Source organism: Acromyrmex echinatior, chromosome 6, assembly GCF_024713525.1.
Source record: "Acromyrmex echinatior isolate Ae372 chromosome 6, ASM2471352v2, whole genome shotgun sequence".
Classification (NCBI taxonomy): domain Eukaryota; kingdom Metazoa; phylum Arthropoda; class Insecta; order Hymenoptera; family Formicidae; genus Acromyrmex; species Acromyrmex echinatior.
In genome coordinates, this window is record NC_141857.1 from 13,131,459 (window position 1) to 13,150,132 (window position 18,674).

Here is an 18,674-nt window from a genome sequence, read left to right on the forward strand (position 1 = left end):
CGTATTTCGAAGACTTGGACGTTTCGTATAGAAAGGGCATCGAAATGTTGGAAAATCGCTATACCAAGTATATCACCTTTGAAGGCAACTATGTTGAGGAATAAATATAACTTTGCCCAAAAAACGCTTGTTTTCATTAAAAATCCCGGGACTTTTCAGTCCATGTAGTACATATATACACATTATTTACAAAAATAAATTTCCGCTACGAAGAGGTGAATCCCGGGAAGGAACAGAAGGAGGAAGTATCAACTCCCTCCGATTCCCCTCTCGATCCCTCTCCATCTCTTCCTTTCTTCTAATTACTGTCTCGCAGAAATTCGCGAATGCAGTCCAGGCTTCGGAGGAGCACATGATGGCCCCAATCACCAAGTTATACTCTCGGTCTAGATCTAAATCCAGACCGAGAGCCACAAACAGATTTCCTCTCTTCACCGCCCACGAAGGGCAGTGAAGGAGGATATGTACGGCATTATCAATAGCAGCACCACAGTGCTGGCAAATTGGAGTCTCCGCCTTTCTAATCTCGTATAGGTAGGCCTCAAAATAACCGTGACCCACAATGATCTGGGTCATCCTAAAAGTAAAGCCACCATGAGTTCTCCTCATCCATCTCGTCAGTCTGCCTACGAGAGCCCCCCGAACAGCAGCCCCCCAGGTGCGTTTCGGGGAAGCTCTTCGAGCCACCTATTCCACTTAACCACCGACCTCTCCGTTTCCTCGTCGCGAATATGGCTCATCGTCCTAGAAGCGATGAAGTCACTCTATGTAAGCTCGCCGCCTCAAGTAGGATCGCCTTAGACGATCAGCAAGCAGATCGAACGGGACTAGTCTTGCAAGGATCAATGATGCCTCATAAAAGACAGTCCTATAACCTTTTATAATTCTGAGACTTTGACACAATGTTAGCAGAATTTAGCACAACCTAATACAATTATGAAAATTGAAAAAATCGCAAAGTAGGGAGCTGGTCTAAAAAATCGTATTTTTAATTTTTTAACGTATTTTGACTTTAATATTCGAATACAATATAGCACAAACCTAGCACAATTCTCAAAATAAATGTATTCTAAAAGTGGAGGGGCTAATTTTGCATAAATCCTGGAGATGATTGGTCAATTCAGTAAGAGAAAGAGAAAGAGAAGGAAGCACATGAGGAAGGTTCCTCCTGGTGCCGTTGCTCTTCCTGAGTGTTTTGATGTGGCGGGTGCTGGTGCGGGTACGCGGGATGATAGCGCCGGAGAGCTGATTCTTCAGCCCCTTCGACCTTCGCGGTCCCCCCTGCCCGTGCGAGTGTTTGGTAACCGTGTTGATCATGTGAGGGCGGTCCATCCTATGCGGAGATCGTAGACTTGGCAAGGAATTAGATCGACCTTGCCGAGCTGGAAATCGCGAACACGAGGACACGTAAGAGCCAGACGGATGGTATCTTCGTAGAAATTCCCGGAGGAGGATTGATCCCGATATTTTTGGCGTAAATGAGCCCTTTTTAGTTGACAACGGGTTTGAAGGGAAATAAATTGCCTGGTCTATATCCGCATAATGATTGGGACGTTAGCTTTTTTGAGTTTCTCGAGCTTGGCGTGTTTCTTGCGTCCTGCTCTGTGTCTATTCCGCCAGACCATTTATTAAAATTTTCTCTCATTAGTGCCTATGACGGATAATTAGAAGAATACAAAAAGAGAAGATAATTCCGAACAGAAGGAGGAAAGAGATTTTTTAAGAGTTACGGTTTAATTCTAGGAAGAGTAACCGTGGGTATTTAAGGCGTTTTATTGGTTAAGTAATTGTAAATACAGAAAAGTTGAATTACTTGAAGCGTTTTACCGCTTAAGTAATTCGGAACAGAGAAAGAGGTGAAGTACTTGAAGTGTTTTACCATTTAACCAATTCGGAACAGAGAAAGAGATGAATTACTTGAAGCGTTTTACCGCTTAAGTAATTTGGTGTAGAGAAAGAGGTGAATTACTTGGAGAGTTTTACCGCTTAAGCAATTCGGGGCAGAGAAAGATGTGAATTACTTAAAACGTTTTATCGCTAGAAAAGATATGGTGCGTTTTAAAGAGAGAATAGATCGAGGAAGAATAAGGGAGGGGGAAAATATTGATGGTCAAATTAAAGTAACATAAGTAAGAGAAAAAAAAGGAATTTGTTCTTACTATTTGTTGGAAGTAGTGACGGGAGATGTCTCAGTTCCTCGGTGCTGTCTCAGTAATGGCTCTTAACTTAGGATGAAAGATCGTCAATGTGGACTGTTGATTTTACTTGGATTGTACTGAACCGAGAACCCACTTGAAATAGTTAAATTTGTCGACTGATTTTGAATATCACTTATGACTGCTCGAAAAATTTTTTTTAACTGACTGCTCTTTTCCGAAGGGTCTCACACACACACACACACACACACACACACACACACACACACACACACACACATATCGGAATGTGATGTAATTCGGTACTTGGACTTTGGATGGGTGATTCATCTCTTTTTCTCAATTATTTCGAAAGAATAGAAGTGATTAGAATGTTTTCGTTTTATATGTGAGTCAGAAAAAGGCTTATCCGTGAATCATAGGGCCAATACACATGTTTTCAATCGAATGCTAATAATTATTTTCCTTTAATTGATGTCTAGTCATTTATAATAATCAAAAATCAATATTCGATCCGCCATGCTACTAACCCCGTTATTCGCATTTGAGAGAAAAATAGATTTTCTCCACGAAAGAAAAGAATCGTGAAGTCGTCAAAACGTAACAATTACATAAGTAATATTTCGATAAATCATTTTCAGTAATTTAATTGCTTATCGTCTTATCCGATAATGATGCGTTGATTGTATCCAAATTCGATATTATACGATCTTTTGATTTCATATTTTATAAAAATATAAAATTTAGCTAATGAAATCAAATACCAGATTAATAAATTTTTTGATTATAAAAATGGATTATATTAATTATATCATAAAAACTACTGTTAAACTAAAAGACTGTTAATTAAAATATAATCTTTTATAAATGTTATAAAAAATTATATTTTTATGTTATAGTAACATAATTAAAGATTTACAGTTTTGCAATGTTTTTGAAATATTATGAGCATTTCTGACATCTTGCAGATTTATTGTTAATTTATATTTCTATAATATCTCTGTATATTACATTGCAATCTTTAATATTACAATATTACATTGCAGCAATATTGCTTCAATCTTCTGTGCTGTATGAGTCCTTACGGGGACTGTGGGGGGGGGACAGTGCGGGTCCTTTTTCCCCGGCCGGTGGGAGCGAGCCCATTCCTGTCGTCTGGGAGGAAAGCCTGGCGATTTCTGGCGCAGAAGTTCGGAAGGCTTGTGCCGGAATCTCGTCTGAGAGGGTATCTGTTCCAGAATCTCGTCTGGGAAGGCATCTGTTCCGAACGGAATAGTGGGACGGATGATTAAAGGGATGATACATTTACTCGCTGACTCTGTAGGCGCGCACCTTTACTGTTCTTCTCAAAGAGGACCGCTTCTCTTCCGAGTGGAAGTTCGCGAAGCTGGTCTTTCTCAAGAAGCCGAGTATGACTGTGTGTTGCGTTTGGGGTTGCCGGTGGCCTGCTCTACCATATGCTACGCCGATGGCTCTTATTGTAGCAATCTCCCCCTCGTTTGAGGAGACTCTGATTCGTGCGGAACTGTGGCTGTGAACTGTTCGGACCATTGAAAACCTGGGCCTTATGCTGTCATAAAATAAAAATAGTAGCTTTTATGACCGACGAAATTCCTGAGGCATCTTTTCGGGTGGGAGGAAGGGGGCGAAAGTTTCTGTCGAGTCCGCTTTGAAATATCTAAGATTAATCCTGGATTCGAGGTGGACTTTTCGGAATCACAGGGGACTTTCACCTCCTCTCCAGGGCCTGGAGATTGGCGGCCGCTATTGGCAGACTCACTGCCAATATTGGTGGACCGGGAGAAGGCAGGCGTCGTTTCTACGTTTCAGTGGCCCTATATGGGGCCGATTTGGACATAAACCATTGCCAGGCGCCTGTGTCATCTGGTGGAGCAACTCCAGCGGCGGCTGTCCCTCGGAGTGATAAAAACTTATCGCACCGTCTCTTGGCTGCGACCATCCTGGCGAGATCGGTACCTTTTAGGTGGTCACTGAAGCGCAAGAGGGAAATCATCCGGAGGGATGGAATTATTTTGACCTCAAGACCTTATTCGGGAGAAGTTCCGACGCTCCATGAAAAGATGGAGAGACTACCTGCTTGCCCTCCCTCCGGAGGCTCCTCGTACAGCGGTCAGGAAAGTCCTGGCTGATCGCATTGGCGATTGGGTACCTGATACACACAAGATTCACTTACTGTATGATCCAAGTTATCACAGGTATTTTGAGGCCTTCCTGTACGAGATAAGACACTCCGGTTCATCAGTGCGCTCATTGTAGGAGGATAATCGATACAGCTGTCTACACACTGTTGTTCTGTCACTCTTAGGTGGATCAGCGTGTGGCGCTCTTTAACATTCTAAGACTGGATGCGCCTGACAGGACGTATGGTGCCGTTGTTAAAGCTGCTCTGAATTCCTCGCGATCCTAGACGGCCTTTGTGAACTTCTGTAAGGCCGTAATGAGAAGGAAGGAGCAGGCGGAGCGTGAGCGACGGGCTCTGGAGGCAGTGGGCGATTTTCGCCTCTGCCTCCTCAGGATCCGATGGCTGAATCATGGAAGCATTTTTTGCGATATATTTTATGTGTAAATAATTAAAATGTAATCAATTTTGATTTATTTAGAATACATATTAATATTATTCAAATAAAGCGTTTTTGACCGCTTATACCGTTATTGACCGAAAATATTTTCCCGGGAAATAATTTTTTTTGAAGATTACTATAAAATTAATCAAAGAAGCGACTTTATATAATAAACAAATCAAATTTGTTTTAATTTAATAATCTTGATTGAAATATTAAACTTTGGTTCCTAGAGCCGACAAGGGGAACATGACAGTAATTTTAGATTTAAATGATTATAATAATGAAGTGCTTGATAACTCATCTGATTGTGGTATATACCCAGATAGCCAAATCTAAAGCAATATATATTTTGAGCAGAGTTTGCTACCAATTTCTAATTGCAGAAAGGCAACAAATTGTACACAAACTATTAGACAATCTGCTGTCAAAAATATAAATACAAAGCCTGATGACATACTATGCCAGCAAATTGATGACAGAAACCGAACAGAGCCTGCTGATATAATCTGACGTAGATTGGCAGCAGAAACCGAGCAAGATCTGCCATTTTTATATACGGCTTTGCCACGAGATGAACTTGCTTTTCGTAAAAAGAAAACGTCTAGAAATTTTATAAAAATTGACGTATGTAAATCGAATAGACAAATCTTTTAGAGATTCTCAAACTTTTTTGGGGTATGTGCTTCCTAAATCTTCAAATATTTGTTTAACTATTTTATAATTTTCTCATATGTATTTTGAAATACGAAGCTAATTAATAATATTTTAGCAACAAAATTATATTGTTTTCAGTTTTTCATCAGTATATATAAATATGAAATAATGTGTAATTATATATATGATTGTTTTTATATATATGTACATAAAATTTCTTACAAAAAATTAAGTCGATTTAAATGAAAATGACAGATCTTGCTCGGTTTCTGCTGCCAATCTACTGTCAAGCTATGTCAGCAGACTTTGCTCGGTTTCTGCTCGCAATCTACTATCATATTCTGTCAGCAAGTTCTGTTTGATTTCTGCTGCCAGTATATTTGCATAAAATGTTAAAAAATTCTGTCGACAGAATAGGAGCAAAATGCAACATCAATTGTGATCAGTCTGTTAACATCTTCTGATCGAACTTGCTATCAGTCTGTCCACATTCTGCTATCTGGGTATACAGCTATTAAAAAAAATCCTATTAATAAAATGACAACGGAAAATGGCACACTCTTGACAAGATAGAAAGACAAGCATTTTATTGATCGGGATATATATGAAAAACTATAATATTTCGGATGAAGATTTGTTGAAATGTTATGGGCTGGCTAAAATACATAAAAGTGACTACCCTATGAGAATAATTGAGAAGACGGAATAAAGATACAATTCTATTTAGGTTCCTTTTCCGGCATTAGTTTTTTCATGTAATATTTATCATAATAAAGAAGTATTATAACATGTAATGTCTTAAAAACATTATATAAATTCATTTGATATTGTACTCATTTGTGTAATAAAAAAGTAGCAAATTGTGCGAGAGCGAATCAGAGCGAGAGCGCTGATGTGAAATTTTTAAAGTGATGCGGCGTTTGTGTAACAATATTTCTCGCTGGTTCAAATCCGGCTCGAAGGACCAGAAAATGAGCGAGAATGCACCGCGCGGAAAGATTCGAGTGAGAGAACGGCACACGGTTGATATGACACACGACAGTAAAGAGAACTCCGTTTCTTTGTAATTTAACAAAAGAATTTTCTTTAATATGCTCAGTTAGAAAGTCAGAAAATATAATTAATTAAATATTAGATTAACAGAATATCAGATGCGGTCACCTTTTCCAAATTATAGTTGGAATCGCGGTGATGGAAAATCTCGGCGATTTTCTCGGCACTTCTCGAAAAGATTCGTTTTATAGCGGTTTTCACGGCGGTTTTACGAAGCGATATAGTAGCGAGACTATGACTCTAAGAACTCAAAAAACTTTTAGAAGTAAGGACTCTAAGAAGTCTAAGCGATGTAAACGGTCTAAGCGGTGTAAACTATCTAAGCAATCTGCCCCGGAGGAACGGCGAGATCGAAGCATTTATTGCTTTCGGTCTGGGCTTTCTTCTTGGGAGAAATCCAATAAAATTTTGCCACAATCGTAATTATCACGTGGCATTGGTTGTACAAAATTGATTGGTGCTTTGGATTCTTTTCTAACGACGTTTACCGTAACAGTCATGCGCGACAGAAAATCCGTACGTGGGATTGGTGACAGCGCGTGACGTATTCGTCGGAGCGCGGCGCTCGCGTGCGCGAATTGAATTGTTCTAGAACTTTCGATTGTCCGTTGCCGGTGCCTGTTTGCGTGTACCGAATTGTATTGAAAAGACTAAAGAACGACGAATCCCTGACTTTGACGAGGCTTAATGTCAGGCTCGAGATGAAATCACGAGCTCGCCTTGTGTGTGCGTTCAATAACAATTACTGTCGGTCGATCGAAGGAGTTCTTACCTTTTTTTCGAATTACCGATCTCAAACATTCCCGCCCGCCTCGTCATCTCCGTGACGATATATGTATAAAAATTACGCATTGAGATTACAATAAAAAACAGTAAACGCGTACATAAGACAAGCGATACAATACAACGAATCCGTGGAAGAACTTGAACCGTAAACGAGAGTTATATGATAAATAACATTGAAGCAATGATTCACGAAAGTACACGCGATCAATTCAAGCTCTCCTTTATATTTGATGCATTAGCGTGCGAGATGAACGCGGTAGCATCTTCTGGCAATAGAACTAATTTGACTAAAGGACGAATTAATTCGGATGAGGCGATTTTGACTGTGACCACTCGCACTACGCCGTCGTCTCCAGGATGTAGCTGCGTGATCCGTACCAGTGGCCACTTATTTGGCGGTGAGAGCTCGGAACGAAGGATGCATAGCGATCCAATGCGTGGTGGCAAAGCGTCCTTGGTCCATTTCGGTCTGGTAGCAGAGTGTGTAAGTATTCGCGTGACCATCTCTGCCAGAAGTGGTCTCGCATTCGCTGAATAAGTTGCCACCTGGAAAGCAAATTCTCCTTGTCCGACAAGGAAGGCGCGGGAATTGCTAGCAGTGGTGCCTCGATGAGCAGGTGACCTGGTGTCAGAGCCGTGAGGTCGTCGGAGTCGTCTGAGAGGGCATGCATGGGCCGGGAGTTCAAGCATGCCTCCACTTGTGCGAGCAGGGTGGTCATTTCCTCGAAGGTGAGCCTGGTTTCGCCGATGGTTCGGCGCAGGTGATATTTGGCAGATTTCACGGCCGCCTCCCAGAGTCCACCAAAATGAGGTGCCCAAGGGGGATTAAAATGCCAATGGATCCCCTCCGATGTAGCTACGTGTGCGATCTTTCGTTCTTCTGCCGAGGAGGCTCGGAGCATCTCTCGAAGTTGCCGGTCGGCGCCCGAAAAATTGGTGCCGCAATCGGAGTAGATGTCTGTGCACAGTCCTCGGCGAGATGTGAATCGACGGAGAGCAGCCAGGTAGGCGTCGGTGGTGTAAGCTGAAACAGCCTCAAGGTGAACGGCCTTGGAGCTAAAACAAACAAAGACTGCGATGAACGCTTTGTGAGCGCTGTGCCCACGCCCTTTGCTCGTCCTGATGCAGGTAGGCCCGGCGTAGTCGATGCCCACGTAAAGAAATGGTCGTTGCGTCGGATTCCCGCACAACCATGCGGCACCCGTCCACCACAAGGGATGGCTGAGGAGCTCGCGTGGTGTTAGTCCCCGGGAGGCACAATCGGCAGGATTGTCCGGGACGTGACGCCATTGAACCTCTGGAAGTTGTTGCTGGATTCGTGATACTCTGTTGGCCTCGTAAGTTTTCCAGCGAGAGGCGTGACCTCGAATCCAGTGGAGCGTGACCTTGGAGTCTGACCACAAGATTACTGGCGTTGTAGCTAGGTTTTGCACAGAGCGCGTGTGCACGAGTACACTTGAAAGCAAGGCGGCGGCGCAGAGTTCGAGTCGCGGGAGAGAAACAAGTTTGATCGGCGCGACCTTGCTTTTGGCTGTCAATAATAGAGTCTTTGTTTGGTTGTTTGCGGTGATACCCACGGCGGCGTAACCTCTTTCGGACGCATCTGCGAAGCCGTGCAATTCGAGTTGAGAACTCGTGTCGCCGGTGCCGAGCCAGCGGCCGACTCTGAGCTTCTCAAGCAGTGGAAGTTCTTCCCAGAGCCGCTTCCACTTTCCAGCGATGGTTGATGGCAATGGTGTGTCCCAATCTGCTGTTGCAGCCAGGCTGACTGAATAAGAATTTTAGCTTGAATGGTTACTGGAGCCAGCCATCCGAGCGGGTCGAAGAGTCGAGCGGTCTCCGACAGCAGACTTCTCTTGGTGAACGCGACGACGGTGCGAGGAGGAACAGAGAAGGCGAATTCGTCCCTGGTTGGATACTAGCGCAATCCCAGCGTTGAGTGGTTCTCTTGTTCTCACGACCGCGAGTCTCTGGTGAGACAGTACTCAGGCGGAATATCGCGAAGAAGCTCCTGGCATTTGGCGGCCCACTTTCGGAGAGAGAACCCGCCCGCCATGCAGAGGTTGCGGAGCTCGACTTGGAGAGCGATAGCGTCGTCTTTGTAATGCGCTCCGGTTACGACATCGTCGACGTAGCAGTCGTGTCGTAACGCATCTGCGCCTTGAGGGAAACGCGGTCCGTCGTCATCGGTGAGTTGACCATCGGCGTGATCGGCGGTTGAGCGGTGCACAAGATCGGCTAGCTCATGATCTGCGGTGCACTGAAGCGAGTGGCGCTGTGCTGAGTTGGTTACTTGGTCGCAACCTCCCGATAAAATCCAGCCGAGCAGTGTCTTTTGAGCGATAGGCGCTTGAGGGCCTCCTTTGCGAAGGCCATCCTGGAGAATGATCGAGCATACTTCCGCTCCAAAAAGTAGCTCAATAGAGTCGTTTGCTGCGTAGTCCGGATCAGCCAATTGGAGCCCCTTTAGGTGTGGCCACTCCCTTCTGATCCTTGCGTGAGAGCCTTGGTAAAGCGAAAGACGTGGCAGAATAAAGGCTCCGACTGTGAAGTCCCTGTGGTTAACGAGGTCACCTTGAGCGTCACCTTTCTCCTGCTGGGCCCGGAGCTTTTGCCGCTGATGCCGATGACTTCGATTGCGGATCGAGAGCGTGGCAGGCGTAGGCGCTGGACCAGAGCCTCGGAAATCAGAGAAATTTCCGATCCTTGGTCGATGAGCACGCGTGCGGTATGCCGATTGCCGTGACGATCAGCAATGGAAACTCGCGCAGTTGCGAGCAAAATAGCCTTATGGTCGTTGTCGCGGCGCACTGCCGACAGTGAGCTGACCTCTTGAGGTTTCGGTGAAACGTACGCGTCGTGTCACATTGAGTGGTGACGAGACTTGCACGTGGAACACGTCCTCGTCGACTGGCATTTCGCGAAGGTATGAGAGCCGAGGCAGTTGAAGCACAGCCTGTGAGGTTCGGCGACGGCCTTGCGGTCGACTGCGGATTTCTTCTTGAATTCTTCACACACCATCACGTGGTGTTTACCCTTGCATAGGACGCATTGTGAAGATTCGGTGTATTTCTTGACGTGATGCGACTTGGCAGATCGCGACGGGTTGTTGGAAACCTTGAGCGATTTTGGTTTGGCGGCCTTGAGAGTCAGCGTTCTCCTTGTCATGAAGTCCAGCAACGTGTCGTGGTTTGGCAAGTCCGTGGAATTGCTCATGTGCGATTCCCACTCGAGACGCATTTTCGGGTCGAAAAGCTCGATGACTAGGTGATTCAACAGGTCGAATCCATGTGAGCCAACTGGTCTCCAGTCAGCAGGCCTCGCTGCTGCACGTACGTGTTTTCGGCGGAATCGGCAAATTGAGACGTGTTGTACTCACTTTGATCGAAGGCTTCTTTGTAATGTGCTCGAATAAGCTTGTGTTGCTTTTCGAATTCCGTCCACATCTGGTCGAGAAGCGCCAAGCGGGTTTCGACATTGTGGAGGGTGATGTTGGCCGTCTCCAATTTCTTCAAATTGGTTATTGACCTGGCCATACGACCATGGATGTCACTCTGGGCGCTCAGCAAGGCGGCTATTTCGTCACTCATGCTTTCACTTGCGAATTTTTCTCTCTCTGATTTTCTTGATAATGCGCGCATTGGACGCGATGCACTCGACACTGCGGATGCCGGCGAATATCCGGCTTGAAGGACCAGAAAATGTGCGAGAGCGAATCAGAGCGAGAGCGCTGACGTGAAATTTTTAAAGTGATGCAGCGTTTGTCTAACAATATTTCTCGCTGGTTCAAATCCGACTCGAAGGACCATTTTTTTTTTTTGATAACGGAGGGGAAATGCCTGACGCATACCCCGAGCCTCGGGGGAGAGCCCGGGGTTATGTGGGGCTTGCACCCACTAAAACCCCTCCGAGTGTCCTTACCTGGCCTTGCATGAGGGACTCCCAGGAACGCGTGCAGCATACTTCTGGGAGTCCCTCAGGCCAGACGGCTTATTGCCGACTTCTATTCCCGCCCGGGGATTTTTATGGCGTCGTCTGAGAGACGACGTGACCCCGGGCGGTGCTTGGCACCTTCGACTTTATTCAGGCGCTGGGGGGACACCACCCCCTGCGCCCGCCGCCCCGGTTGGTGTTGGGGGGCGGGAGTTGAGGATCACGGCCCCCGCCGCGATCCCCAGCCCCCCGAGGGGCGCCAATCAGAAGTTTGGCGCCCCTCATGCTTCGGCGCCGCGAGAGGAAGTCTCGCGGCGCACCCCCCGCGCGCGGCGGCGCAGGGCTCCTCGCCCGGTCGCGCATTCGACGCGGCCGGAGAATGATGAGCCACTGCACCCTGCGCACGCGGAGGGTCATCCTGTTTCCGGCGGCGGATCGGCCCTAGGGTCGGCGATCCGCCGCCGCTTCACTGCGCCCCGCGTCCGAGACGCGGGGCCGTCACTGATGATGGTGGCGGCGGAGGTGGAGGGTTCACTGACCCCGACACTCCCGCACACCACCCCACCGTCCTCCTCTTCACTCCTCTCATCTATGGTGGAAGGTCGCCGTTGTTCTCGCCCCGTGGGGCGGTCCCGGCGGCGGGTACGCGCGAGGGGTGACACGGGGCGCGAGCGATCCGGTTGGAGCCGGCGCCCGCGTTGAACCCCAACGCCACCACCCCTCGCATCTCCTTCCCCCCCGTCAGCCCCGCCACCCGGAGGCGGCGGGGGCGGGAGAAGGCCCCGACCTCCCGGTGCCCTCTCCCTCTGCCTCTCAGTCTCCTCCTTCTGCGACATCACCCGATCGCAGAAGGAGGAGAAGGCCCTCCAAGCACTCTCCCTGCCGACTATCTCCTTCACGACAGCCGGCAGGGAGAGATCCTCCCCTATCTCACGGACCAGGACACCGCGCTCGCCCGCCCATGCCGGGCAGGTCTCCAGCGTATGCTGCGCGGTGTCCCGGTCCCCGTCGCAGTGGTGACAACAAGTGGTCGGCTCCTTACCTATGCGACACAGGTACTCCCCGAAACATCCGTGTCCAGTGAGCACCTGCGTCGCGTGGAACGATAGTCCGCCCCATCCCCTGCCTACCCATTCCTCGAGGCAGGGGAGGATGGCCTCCACGGTCCGAGCGCCCGTTGTCGGCGGGTCGTTTTCGAGAGTGGAGCGCCACTCTTCGAAGACCCGCCGACGGGCGTTCCTTCTCAGTCGGTCAGTGGTCCTCGGGGTAACGATCTCCCCCCCGAAGCCGAATGGCCTTCACCCCGGCGAAGGTTTTCGCCAGGGCGTCGGCCACGTACTCGGCAGGGGGGATCCCCGCGAGGACAATGGCGGCGGCGTACGACACCGTCCTGTAGGCCCTACAGATGCGCAAGGCCAGCCGCCGTTGCACGCTGTGCAACTTCTGCTTTATTCGGCGGCTGGCCAGGGCCTTCCCACTCCATACCGGGACCCCGTAAAGGGCCCCGGACAGGACGGCGTGCATATAAGCCCGCCTGACCGACCCGTTCGGACCGTGGAGGTTGGGCATGAGGCCGAGCAGAGCGTCTGCTCGGCGGCCCAACCGCGGGGCTATCTCGTCGAAGTGTTCGACGAAGCCCCAGCGACTATTCACGATGAGGCCCAGATATTTGATCGTTGGCCTCACCGGTACGCGGACATCGTCCACCACTATATGTGTCTGAGGGGGCACCCCGCTCTTTCCATCGTGGAAGAAAAGAGCTTCCGATTTAGCGGGGGCCACCCTCAGGCCCAACTCCTTAATGGAGCCGACCACGCACGCCACTGCGACGTTTGCCGTACCGACGGCTCTCTCCCAGGTCGTGGCCCCGACCACCACCAACGTGTTGTCCGCGTAACAAACGACGTGGCAGCCGGGGGGTAGGGTCGCGCGGAGAACGTAGTCGTACGCGATGTTCCAGAGTAGGGGTCCCAACACGGACCCCTGTGGAACGCCGCACGACACGTCCCTCCGCTGCTGAAGTCCCGTTTTGTTATGGAACTCCAGCTGCCTGTCCCGGAAATAGTCCTCTATAATAGCGACTAGGTAGGGGGGCAAGAGGTGATGTCCTCTCATCGCCCCCACTACCCGGCCCCATGCTATTAAAGGCGTTGGCGATGTCAAGGGATACCTCCAACGCCACCTCCCCTCCCGCGGTCATCTGCTCCGTGAGGGTCCTGACTTGCCTGACCCTTAGCTCAGCTATCTCCTGGGACCACCAGTAGACTGCCCTCCTCGCCACAGGATGGCAGAGGGGCATCGACGCGTCGCACGCGCGCGACATGGCGTCCCTGAGCCATTCGGCCTCCTCCTCCACCGAGTGGGCCTGGTTGGGTTCCGGCCACGTGGAGGAGAGGAGGCTCATCTCGAGGGCGCCGGGGTCCAACTTGCGCAGGGCCCATCGACGTTCCTTCTCATGTAGGCGGCGTCTTATCGACACCTCCGTGGGGGTGGACATCAGCTCCATGCGGATCAGACGATGATCCGACAATTCTCCTAAGGAGCTGGCGTCCACGTGCCAACCACGTATCCTGGCGGCAGCCGCGGGGGTCGCCCACGTCAGATCGACAATGGACTCCCCCCGGGCCCCCACGAAGGTACTGGCACGGCCTCTATTCAACAAGACTAGGCCGTGCCTCGCCGCCCACAGCAGGGTGCTGTCGCCCCTGGAGTCGTTGGATGGGGAACCCCACTCTAACGCATGGGCGTTGAAGTCCCCACCCACCAGTACTGGCCTGGGGGAGCGTCGTCTGATGTGCTCCCCCAGAGACTCCAGGGCGTCCTCATATTCCCTCCTCGTTAGTCGAGGAGGGAAGTAGCACCCCGCTACATCGATGGGCCCCACTCTACCAGAGCGAACCCCTCCGCCGCCGATATTGGAATCATCGGCGGGGTGTCGCGCGCGTGCCGGCTGACCACCGCCACTCCCAGGGAGTTCCCCGCCCAGTTGGGGTGACTCTCCGGGATATGGTATGGGTCTGCGGCGATGGCCAGTCCACCCCCCCACTCGGCGAGGCACTGCATTAGCATGCTTTGCGCCCCGGCCGAGTGGTTGAGGTTAACCTGAGCGAGGACGAGGGACATTAATTGTTGTTACCTCGTTCCTCGCCCCCACCGACGTTGGATTTGTCGGCCACGCTGCGACCGCCGTGGGGGGTGACTCCTCCACGACGGCCATCTCAATGTCGGCCACTGTTACGGCCGACGTTGTCTCTGCGGTGGTCGCTGCCGCCGCGGGGGGCTGTCCCGCAACGGCAGTGAGGGGGCCACTGGGCTTCTGCCTCCCCTTCTTGACCTTCGCTTTAGCGGCGGCGCATCCGGCGCCGCCGATGCGGTGCCCCGAGGGGCGACCGAGCTCGCGGCACGCGGGGCAATCGACTTTAGCGCGGCACTCTCTCGCCGCGTGGTCGATGCCCCCACACCGGTAGCAGCACCCGGAGCGATCCACGGTGCTTGTACATTTGGCCTGGACATGGCCAGCTTCCAAGCACCGGAAGCATTGGAGGCTCCGGGCCGGCAGCAGGGCCACCCTGCAGCTCGACCACCCCACCTTGACTCGTGAGGCGGCCACTAATTGTTTGGCCGCCTCTACGGGGCACCGCACCCAGCAGGTGCCCAGCCCGTTGGGGGCCCTGCTGACTTCTCCCACCTTAAATTCCGGTGGGAGTCGCTTGCAGGCCCTCGCCAGATCCTGTGCCACCTCGGTGGGAGTGGCCGAATCATCGAGTCCGGTGACCCGGATCTCGGCCGTCTTCGATGGGCGGGACACCCTCACGTCGTCCCTGTTTGCGAAGACGGCCGTCAGCCTCTCGGCCAGCGCGTTCGCCTTGACTCGACTCTCCGGGCCCCGGACCTCCCAAATAAGGGCCCCTGTGATGGCCCTCCTGGGACGGAGATCCTCGATCCCCACGTCCTTGAGAGAGATCGAGGATCTTGCCTTCCCTACCACCTCTTGGTAGGAGGTAGGGTCGGCGCAGGTCACCACTATGGCCGCTGAACTTGGCGGCCTCAATTTCGGGAGGGGAGCCTTCTTGCCGGAGGCTGGAGGCCTCGCGGCAGTGCTCCCCTTCATCGCCGTCCCGCCCTTTTTCCCACCGCTCCCCTTTTTATTGGGAGCGGGGGCCACGGGCGCCCCGGCGCTCTTCGCGCTCTTGGGGAGGGGCCGGGGCGGCTCCGCTTCCGCCTTCTTCGCCTTAGCGGCCGCTCTCTTTGCCCCCCTCGAAACGACCTGCGCCCAGGTCGCCTCGTTCGCGTCCGTCTCCGTCCCCCCGTCCACAAATGTTTTGGGGACAGCCGGGGGCGGTAGATTCGCCTTAGCGGCGGGGGGAGGCGCGTTGGCTGCGCTCACTCCCGTCTTAGGAGCGGCCTTGGCGGCCCTCTTCGCCGGTGTGGCAGCGGCCAGACCGCTCCGCGGCTTTGTTGACGGCGCCGTCATCCGGGCGACCCCCATCTCCCGCAGGAGACGGGGCAGGAGCCGCACGATGAGCCGCTCGATGCGGCCCTCCTCATCATCGACCCTGTCGACATTCTCCCTCCTTTTATTTTTCGAAGGGGGTGTCTTGCCGACAGGGGCGGTCCTGTCCGCGACGGCCGCCAGGGGGTTCAGCTGCTTGCTAACCTCCTGCAGAGGAGGCCTGAAATATAGGGATCTCAGGTCCTCCTCCGTCACGCGCGGCCTCTCCCCCTCCGCGGGAGCAGTCCTTCCTCTAGTCCTAATTGGACTGCGGTCGCCAGTCAGGCTATCGGGACCCGACCACTCCATGATCGAGTCCCATTCCATCCCCGGCATCCTATCCCTGCCGGACGTGCGGCGGGAGGTGGACCTCTCCCGGCCGTGTTCCAGTACCGCGACCCTGGAGCGGAGGAACACCAACTCTTCATTCAGCCGGCGTCTCTCCTTCGCCCAGGCGGGTCTGGAGCATTCCTCCCTCTGGTCTACGTTCGCGGCCAGGCTGCTATCACCCACCCTCGTAAAGACTGACGTGAGGGCTGCGGACAGCTTGGTGTATGCTGTCCACATATCCCTCACTATGTCGTCCCTGATGTTCTTTGATCGCTCAACCGACTTGGCAATGGTCGCCAGTTCGCGTGTTGCGACCGCGGCGACTGCGCAAATCGGTTGTTCGTCGAACTCGAGGGCGAGTTCGACAGCCTTCTCTTTGGCCTTCCTGGCCGATGTGGAGGACGGCTCAACTTCCGGATCTAAAATCGTCCGGTGGTCCTTTCTTAGCTGCCGGGCTTTAGCCTTTTCGGCCTTCTTTGCCATTGCCTCGGCAGTATATTTCCCGACATGTTCGGGATTTAGAGCTGGCCTCCCCCTGGACCTTTTTGTTGACTCCCCCTCGGAATCCGAGGAGGAGACAACACATTCGGCCGGCCGTTTTCGGCCTCTCCTCCAAGGGAGCTCAGCGAGACCGTAGAACCGGCCCTCGACAGCGCTCCCTCGTAGGCGACCGCCTCGGCGCGCGCCCCGGCCTTGCTGCTCGCAGGGCCGGGACGTTGTTTGCGCGAACTGTCACTCATAGTTGAGCGAGCGTCCGCCTCTACACTCTGAAGCGAGCGTTCTCCCTCCACATTATGTTGAGAATTTATATTGTCCATTAGATTGATGCCCACGGCCCGCAGCGGCTCCGCCAGCCAGGGTGTACCCTCACCCCTCCCCCGAAGAATCAGGAGAGGGGCCCCGAGTTCCCGGAGGGCTAGCATATGGCTCGGGTCCCCGGAATGTATCATCGGGGACACTGGCCTCCGGCCCCTTACTCCCCGTGAGCGGATGTGGTGCGAGCCCACTCACGAGTTTCAGGGGTCCCTCGTCTCCGATATCGAGGGCACCGCTGCGGGTGGCGCCACCCGGGGCGGCCCCACGGACGGTTCAGGTCACGGAAGCGGCGCCCCTTCCGGATCCTAGCCGCCGTGGCGACCAGCGTTGTTTGCGCTGCCCGGTGTCCCGCTTCGGAAGGGACGCCGTCGCGGAGACACCGGGCACAATACTCGACGCCCCCCCCGGCCCCGACCTCGGAATACGTCCGAGCGGCCTGGAGGGGGCGGGAGTCGCGCGCCCTGTCTCGGAATACGTCCGAGCGGCCGCGCGACCCCCCACCAGGAGAGACGGGTGGTTCCGTGACAGACCGAAGTCCGCGCGGCCCCGTCCTCCCCTACGGACAGAGTCCGCACCTCTCGAGGCGGGAGAAGTCCCCGGTGCAATGAGCCGAGGCTCTCGGAGACCCCATCCCCCTCAGTGGCATGAGCCAACCTGCAGCCAGGAGCACCCAGCATACGGGCCGTCTCGCCTGTAGGAGCACCCGCGTCGACCCTTTTGTACGCAAACCCCAAAGGAACCACCCCACCTCACAGGCAGGAGGGGAGGGCCCCACGGGGGGGGGGGGTCTACGTGCAGTGGGGGTCGAAACCTCACATCACGCACGGGAAGGGAGCAATCCTCCCCCTGACGGTGCCGTGCCATCGGGCGATTGAAGTCAGGGCCGCCAACCCCTACCGGCACACTGGGGACCTGTCCCGAAGGACGAGACCCCCAGGAGTCCCTCCCACGAGGAGAGGAGACCCCCTTGGGGTGCCGGACCCGGTGTACAGACTCCCCCCGTGAGGAGGGAGTCGGTACAGGCTGCTCGTGTCGCAAGCGACCCGTGGGGGAGCCCTCTCACCACGACAAGGTGGCAGCCCGCGAGAGGGGGCTCGAAGGACCAGAAAATGTGCGAGAGCGAATCAGAGCGAGAGCGCTGATGTGAAATTTTTAAAGTGATGCGGCGTTTGTCTAACAATATTTCTCGCTGGTTCAAATCCGGCTCGAAGGACCAGAAAATGAGCGAGAATGCACCGCGCGGAAAGATTCGAGTGAGAGAACGGCACACGGTTGATATGACACACGACAGTAAAGAGAACTCCGTTTCTTTGTAATTTAACAAAAGAATTTTCTTTAATATGCTCAGTTACAAAGTCAGAAAATATAATTAATTAAATATTAGATTAACAGAATATCAGATGCGGTCACCTTTTCCAAATTGTAGTTGGAATCGCGGTGATGGAAAATCTCGGCGATTTTCTCGGCACTTCTCGAAAAGATTCGTTTTATAGCGGTTTTCACTAAGTGGTTAGCACGGCGGTTTTACGAAGCGATATAGTAGCGAAACTATGACTCTAAGAACTCAAGAAACTTTTAGAAGTAAGGACTCTAAGAAGTCTAAGAAGTCTAAGAAGAACTCTAAGAAGTCTAAGAACTCTAAGCGGTGTAAACGGTCTAAGTGGTGTAAACTATCTAAGCAATCTGCCCCGGAGGAACGGCGAGATCGAAGCATTTATTGCTTTCGGTCTGAGCTTTCTTCTTGGGAGAAATCCAATAAAATTTTGCTACAATCGTAATTATCACGTAGCATTGGTTGTACAAAATTGATTGGCGCTTTGGATTGGCTGTGCCGCACTTGTCCGATGGCGCCTATTTTTGAAGGAGGGA

The 18,674-nt window shown here is 52.1% G+C and overlaps 1 long non-coding RNA gene across 1 annotated transcript in view; it reads right to left on the minus strand.

Moving 5' to 3' along the window:
- Positions 1 to 18,674, minus strand: part of LOC147909486 (uncharacterized) — an 81,165-nt gene that overhangs the window by 47,022 nt on the left and 15,469 nt on the right. The gene's annotated exons all lie outside the window — the stretch shown is intronic.